Genomic DNA, 8,571 nt, shown 5'->3' with positions numbered 1-8,571 from the left:
GATTCAATGAAGGCTTACGTACCGAACATAGAAAAATTATTTTGATGAAATCATAGATATCTAGCTCCAATAGATGCTGCCCAAATCTCATTTTTACAACAGAAATTAATTGTAGTCGTACAATTAGCAAATTTGGGAAATTGAGGAGATTTTATTCAAAAATAGAAAAAATTCTCCAACAAATCAAAGTTGAAGTTCCCAGCAACCAATGTTCATCGAAAAAATCTAATACAGATTATGAAGAAGAAATTCAATTAATTTGACATCACCAATTAGTCATCTACATTGATGTCATGCATGACATCAACAATAAATTGCTGAAAATTATTATGGGTGTTACTGTAGCTCATTGTAGCAACATTGTATCAATAATTGGAGTTGTTACTGTCGCATCAGTGTAGCAACATTGTAGCACTTTTACTGTAGCTTATTTTTGGCTAAAAATAGCCTACTTTTCTTCTTGAAAAAGATAGTATTTTCTTTGAAAGAAGCTCTCTTTGTCATACCCCCTTTTTAACCAAAAAGATTGTATTTTAAGTTTGAAAAAGGTTTTATTATTAAGTGACAAAAGATGAAAAATTTATTTCAAAAAGGATTTTAACAATTAAATTCAGATTCGCCACTTGACTTAAATTGGGTGTGCCAAGTCACCTTTGGAAATCAATTTTCAAAATGGTTTGACTCTAAAAAGCTGAACCGCAAACAGAGATTCCGATTAAGGAATTTTGTTGATTGATAGGAAGGTGTTAGGCACCTCCCAGTTCTATGGTTTGACCACGGTCGCTTCATGAAGTATATCGGCTAATCTAACACTATGAATTGGATAAACCACACAAAAACAAACAAACAAACAAAATCCGAAAGTTAATGTCCAGTCCAATTATTACAGTCCAAAATAAAAATACTGAAATGAAAACCTAAACTATTCTAATTATCCTAAATATGCTCTACCCGATGCCCTGGGCCTTCATCGTGAACGTCTTTCATGGACAAAATATTTTGGGGCATTCCCTGGTTAAATTGATATACTTTTTTCAATGCGAGAAAACCAAAAAACCATTCAACCAACATTTCAAACATTCAATAATCCACAATCCCTAAGTTTTGCCTACCAACCTACCATTTTCCTATTGATGCCCTGCCTAAGACATGATACTATCAAGTTCGATAATGTTAACATCTATTTCACATCAAATAAACCAATTAATCAACACAAGCTGATATTCACTTTTACTGATTTTCAATTCCTTCCCCAAATTGCTTTTTAATTAAAATTTCTTATACGAGACATGGTTATCCAACCCATACTAACATCAAATTCATACCACAATTAATTATCCATAACAAGTAATATTAATGTCAATAAAATCACCCAATCATCATCATCCAACACATAATCATAAAATCAATTTCCTAAATTTAAGATAAAATAAAGAGAGAGTTGAAGAATTTAAACTCAATTTTCAATTTCAATATATCAAAGATAGAACCGTGCCCGTAAAAACTTAATTCAAACCTCGACACGAACCAAATCCAATTTTTATATATCCTTTACTGTTTATCGCCTACATAAACCAATAATTCCATAAGAAAGACAGGCCCACGCCATGTTATACAATCAACTCATCGGTTTTTATGGGTTTTCAGCAAGAAGGAAGATAGGTGATGATTCTCAGATAATTATCGACAAAACATTGCTGGAATTATATGAATAGGGTCATTTTGGTCAGAAATTAGGGCTGGTAGGTCATTAACTGGTGAAAATTCAATGGAATAGTAACATCGACGGTGTTTTCCATCTCTTTCCATATTCCAATCAACTCTTTTTGTTTGTCTTTATTGCAATATCGTCCCAAATGTTTCACGACATCCTGATGTCCATCATGCCCCTTAGATTGTGATATCTTTAAGCTTGAAGGAAGGTTGACATTTGAAGACATGCCACAGTCTTTATATGAAATATCTTCTTTACCCGCAAGTCCTAAGGAACTTTTCATAGCATTTTCTACACTCTTCATTTTTTCAACCATTTTCTCTTGCTCTTCTGACATGCCAGATTTGTTGGTAAGAAATTTTGGTGGTCCCATTAAGATAAATATAGGCTCGGAAGTATAATACTGATCATCATGAGTATTGAACATGGGTTCACTAGCGGCGTGGGGAGGCACAACCATTGGGCGGATGCCCAATGTGGAAGCCTAAGTAGAGGATTAAGCAACAAAATTATAACGATCTAAAAATTTAATGAAATATGTAAAATTTATGATTTTGTATGATTTGACTATTTTACCTCTCCTTATAGCTGCATTATGATATTTTGGGGGTGTGGGAGTGATTGGTATGATTTTCGATGCATTTTAGTATCATTTATGCAATATTGTGGTTTTTGATGTCTTCGAGAGCTGTATTTTGGATTTAGGTTGATATCTTTTGATCCGTACAACGGATGGCCGAATGGACTACACCAGCAGCTTTGAAATATCAATTTTAGACTAGGTAAACCTTTGATTTGGGTTTCGGTGGACCCGAGCTCATTTCGACCAATTGGTCAAAAAGTTGGAAAATTGGAAATATGGATGTGGGACCCACATTTGATCGAAACGACCTCAGATAGAAAATCTAATTTTGCCAGTAGATCCAAAATATTGATTTTAGGGTGTTAGCATGTTTGGTATCATTTTATGGCTTTTAAATCTCATTTCAACCCTCGATTTGGAAAATTATAATTTTGGTTTCAGGGGTCTACTTTGTGAAAACGATGTTTTTTGAAAAGATGATATCACCATCGCATTTGGAAAGTCGAATTTAGTGTGGTTGCATAGTTCGTTTGTATGTATCGGACTCTGAACGAATTTCGGGCACCCCGTTGAAGTCCGGAGTGAACTTTAAAAAAAAATGCAGCTTTTTCTTCCTTTTAGTGCAAATTTTCTGCACTATATAAATAATTTTTGGGTCCATTTGGCTCATTTTTAATCTTGCCTCTTGAGAGTTAAATTCTAAAATAGTGTGGAAGCTTATAAGTAAAGATTGTGGGAGCTTAGGAAGCTAGATTAACACCTTTTTCTTGGTTTTATTACGGGTTAAAGGTAAGAATTCACCAATTTCTTAGTAATTTCTTGATTAATTCCTCAAAACCCCAAAAATCTTAGGGCATGATTTTAAATGCAAATTTCACTCCTTTCACTTGAATAATATTTTTATTTTATAATCACTAGTTTTTCATCAATTTAACCTTCAAAACAACTCCGACTCTTGATTTTAACCTGGATTTCAAAGATTTTACCCGGTAAAACTCAAAAATGGTTTTTCTTTGATTAGAACTCCATTTTTTACTCGATTTAACTTGTGTTTTCAGTTGTAGGTTCCTAAAAATATGAGGAACATATTTTTGAAGTAAAGTTTTGATTTTTCTCTTCTTTTTTGGAAACCCATTTTGGGGATCCGTTTTGATTCCGAACCAAAAGTAGTCAATATGGATGTCGTTGATTTTGTTTTGATGCATAGATTTTATATTTGATATTTTTAGTGGAGTTCAGGATTGTTCGTGAGAAGTAGGGTCGCGAGTTCAAGTATAGAGGATTGGTTTCAGCTTTCGAGGTAGGTTATGGCTTAACTCTTCCAGACTGGGTTGGTAGTAAATTATGGTACAAAATACATGTTAAGGGTGGAAACTAATTATGAAAAATTGTAAACAACATAAATCCCCTAGACAATGAAAATAATTACACAAAATCCCTTGTTGTTTTCTCTTTCCCTTTTTTTTTGCAAACATACTCATACATTTGGTCACATATTATACATTGGTCGAATGTATGATGTAACAGCTAATCCTATATTTAAGGTAAGAAAATCTTTAATTATTTTATAGTTTCTTAATTAAAGACAGTAATTAGCCAACATTAAATCGTTTATTGATAGAACATGTAACTGATATTTGAATTTAAAAATTTTTGTTATACATAATTTTTTTTCCTGTGATTCACGATCTGAAAAGCCAAAAAACAACCACTTTCTTCTACACCCGTTCTTCAAAACTACTAAAATCTTTTTCTACATACGTTCTTCAATACTAGTAAAATCAATATGAATATCCCTGTATTATTGCGACTTTCTGAAATTTGAGAGTCAAAAATTAATGATATGTCATACAAAAGTGATGCAGAGTAATTTCGGTAAATGCAGACGAGTTAGTCACAATCGCAGGACTTGCAGTTTCTTTCCAAAGAAATCATGAAGAATATAATATGGTTTTCTATGTGTGGATGCTTTGAATGGTTTTGGTTGTATAAACATTTTTTATTAGTTTTTTTTTAATGTTGGAGAAAGTAATATATATTTTTTTATTGATTATAGATGTTAATTTCTTTAATCAATGATTTATATTAGTATAAAAATTTTATGCTTTTTCCCTATATCATAGTTCGTAACCATATAACTTGAAGTTAGAACATGATTATAAATACGCATTAACTATGTAACTTACCCTCTATAGGAGTAAGTAATTGTTGAAATGTACGGTGTATTAAAAGATTGTACATTAATAGTTAATGTGTAATAAATGTATGATATAGCATTATACGTTTCTAACATGTATGAGGTTATTAGAAATACAATAACAAAATTTAACTGAATTCAATTTAAAAAAAATTATATACAGTATCATTTCAGTAAATATACGAATGTATAATATGTTTTTATACAGTCAAATCAATGTATAATAAATGTGTGTCTTTCCAGTAAACGTTTGAATATATAATAAGTTGTTATACATTCAAAGCAATGTATAGTGAAACTGTGCCATTCCAGTAGACTTACGAATGTATAATATTTGATTATACATTCGTATCAATGTATGATATAGCATCATACATTATAAATGTGCATGATATTAACAATTTCTATAATTTTTTTACAAGTAATAAATGTTTTACAACATGTATACTGTTATGTAATACATACGTTTAAAACGTATTTGTCTTTAGTTCAATGTAAGATTCACTTATAAGCAAAGGTACATGACAAGAAACATATTATGTGTTCAAAATACAATGTCAGATTAATTAGTAATATATTGTTTTAATTATTAACAAATAAGTAAAAGGAAAATTTAATAAGTGAAAGAGAAAACCCCAGTAAATATTTTTTTTTGGCTTTGGCCTTTAGTTTCATTCCCCATAGTTGGTCCAAAAGACAGCGTAATAAGCACCCACAACGCCTAACACCAACAAGTTCATAATTGACCCAGTCCTTTAAGGGCCGTATGAAATCTGAATACATTCCAAGCCATCACTGTTCAAGATCTATACATAATAAATTCCTTCAACAAAAAATTCAAATTAAAAAAAAAGAATTACGGAAAATAATAATCAAAGTGGTTTTTCAATTTGATTTTTTTTTGTTATTGAGAGTGTTTATTTGATTAATTCGGGTTTAATTTTTTTTTTCGAAAAAGAATAAAAAATTTGGGTTTATGGATTCCGAGTAGAGAGTGAAATCTGTGGTTAAGGAGAAGTGAAATGGTGAGGAAGAAGGGAAGGTAAAATTGGAATTACAGCTGCTACTCCTAATCATAGATGACATACTAAGTAAATGGAGAGAAAAGGCAGCAAGATTTTAGGATAAAAATATAAAGCATAATTTGGAGAAAAATATGGTTGTTTGGAATGTATAAGAAGGAAGAGGGAGAAAATAAAAAAGGTAGGGATTTAAGTAATTAATTTGGGATTTTTGTAATTTCTTTTTCAACATGGCATGTAATGTAATAAGGCAAATTTAGCATGTGTATATATGTAATTTTTCCTATGAAAAATGGCTATCTATGTGTTGTGCCCGTGTGGGGGCTTATATGTGATGTAATTATCGAAATTGAGTTATTATGTGATATGTGTGACCGTGTGGGGTCCTATGTGATATTGATAGCCTTAAATACAAATGAATAATTTTATTGTGTTGTTGAAATGCTAATGTGGTACCATTGGTGTATTGTAATTATATTCATACTTTATTGGTAAATGAGACATGTGAAAATTCATGGATGGTACGAAAATAATGAGCGAATATTGATGCATGTGGTTGTGGAAATATATCATTGTGGTTGGTTATGGAAATATATCATGTGGTTGTTTGTGAAAATACTCATTGTGATTGGTTGTGAGAATTACATCTTCATATCATACTCATTCATGAAACATTAGTACCATTGTGGCAATATCTGAGAAACACTGGCAACAACATTTTAAAAGATATTGTAACACCTTATAAAACTCTTTCAAGGGATATACTGGAAAGGACATATGAGATATATGGATTGTATACGAGTTGACGAACCCCCAATGGGTCCTGCATTGGGAGGCTTGCCTCCGTAGGTGTATACAGGGATTGTCCAATGATCCTGGAGGTTTTCCAATGACCTCGTGCATCATCATCATTATCATATACATTGCACTTACTTTATTGTGTTATGCTGTGTTGTATTGGCATATTGACTTGTCGTCTATGTCTTCTTTTACTTGTATTTGATGATCTTGTATATGCATGTTCTCCTTGTTCTTTTTATATGTGATATAATACGTACTTTTGTTCTATCTTGGTATGATATTGTAATATATGTGAGATATATTAGAACTGTTAGTGCAAGTAGTGTGGGCTACCATTGTGGGATATTTTTTGATTGCAGGTGATATGCCCTTAGTGTATTGTTTGTATGCTTTATTTACCACTTTGCTTTGTCAGCCTATGATACCTATTGAGTACAAGTGGACCGTAGTCATACCTACTGTGCCTTTTCGGTGCAGGTCCTAACTCGAGTGCGCCTCAGTTTTCTTGATTCGGGCGATTGTGGGAGCTTCCAAGGTAGCGATTGGACATTCATGCATTCAAAGTTCATCTCTATCTTTCTGTAGTAGTTATGTCTTTATTAATATTCGGAGACAGATATTACTCATTTGTGGTTATTTTTTTTGATGCATTTGACTCTTGGATTGTATTAGTAGTTCTTACACTATTGACGCCTGGTTTTGGGCATGATTGGTATTTTGGATAAGTTATTTCCATATTGTTATGATTATTTATATGGTTCAGCTTCGTTCTAGAAGTCTTACCTTGGAATATTTCTATCTTTTTCTCATTTCGTATCAGTTTGGCTGATAGGATTACTTGTCAAGGTAAGCCACAATAAGTTCCATCACGACCCTAGTTTTTGGATCATGACAATAATCATAGACAATATGTGGTGTTGTGACTGTAATAGGATTATGCTGAGGAGATAGAGAAAGAGTGGTGGAAGTATTGGGATGCAATTAACGTGGAATGAATTCTGAGACATGTTGTAGTACATTAACAATAGTAGGAAACTAACTTTTCAATTTTGATGGAATACTCAAGGTATTTGCAGGGTCAATAGTAGGGAATGAAGGAGAAGGCAACCCACTGACCCAAGCTCGATGCATTTCAGTCATTTGTTACCTTAGTCTCAAAATCTCTTGCTTTAAACTCTTGTTCCTGACTCTTTGTTTTATCTATGTTGTCACTCACTATATATTTATTGGACACAACTAACTCTTCCATGGATTTGGTGTGATGTGGAGGACCATCTAGAATGCAACAAACCAACCACCTTAAACTTATTGAATAAGAAATAACAAAGGTGTTAGAATGTAATACTTATCCAAGACTTTTTTTATTTTGAAAAGATCACCGAACCCAAGAAGGGCGTCTACGTATCTCACTCTCGGGAGAGAAGAATCAGGTGTGCGTAGTTCGTGAAGTTTTGGCACAACATGGCCGATCAAACTCTCTTTCTTTTTTTGCTTGAAAATTTAAGAAGAAAATAAAATTATAAATTGTCAAAAGAATGGACGAAAATCATTTTGAATTTTTAAGCTTTAAAATCCTATACAAAATGAAACCTACGTTTATCAAAGAAAATCTTTTTAGGTTTTGATTTTGAATTTCATACAAAAATAAAACTTGAACCTATTAAAGAAAAATCTTTTGTGTAGTTTTCTTTTGAAAATGTATATGAAACACCTACTCTAAATAAAGAGTGAAGAAAATCTTTTCGAATTTTTCAAATACTATACAAAATGAAACCTATGATTATCAAAAAAAAAAATCTTCTTGGGTTTTCAATTTTTAATTTCATATGAAAATGAAACTTGAAACTATTAAAGGAAAATCTTTTTGTAGTTTTTTTTTAAAGATGTATATGAAACACCTACTCTAAATGAAGAGTGAAGAAAATCTTTTTAAATTTTTTAAATAAGATCACCGAACCCACGAAGGACTGCCTACGTATCTCACTCCTAAAAAGGGAGAATCAGGTGTTCATAGTTCATGCAGATTGGACAATTAAACATTAGTAAACAGAACTACGACTTGAGGGACACGACCAAAACAGACAATGAAAAAAACAGTAACAAATGTTTTTGAGTTTTTCAATTTGACACTTCACATAAAAATGACATCAACAACTATGAAACAAAAATCTTTTTAATATTTTCGTCATATGAAATGTACAAAACTTCTACCACAATTTTTTGAATTTTTCTATAATAAAAAGCTCCTATTGAA

Source organism: Capsicum annuum, chromosome 9 (assembly GCF_002878395.1).
Source record: "Capsicum annuum cultivar UCD-10X-F1 chromosome 9, UCD10Xv1.1, whole genome shotgun sequence".
Taxonomy (NCBI): domain Eukaryota; kingdom Viridiplantae; phylum Streptophyta; class Magnoliopsida; order Solanales; family Solanaceae; genus Capsicum; species Capsicum annuum.
The sequence above is the reverse complement of the archived record's forward strand: the minus strand, read 5'-3'. Positions refer to the sequence as shown.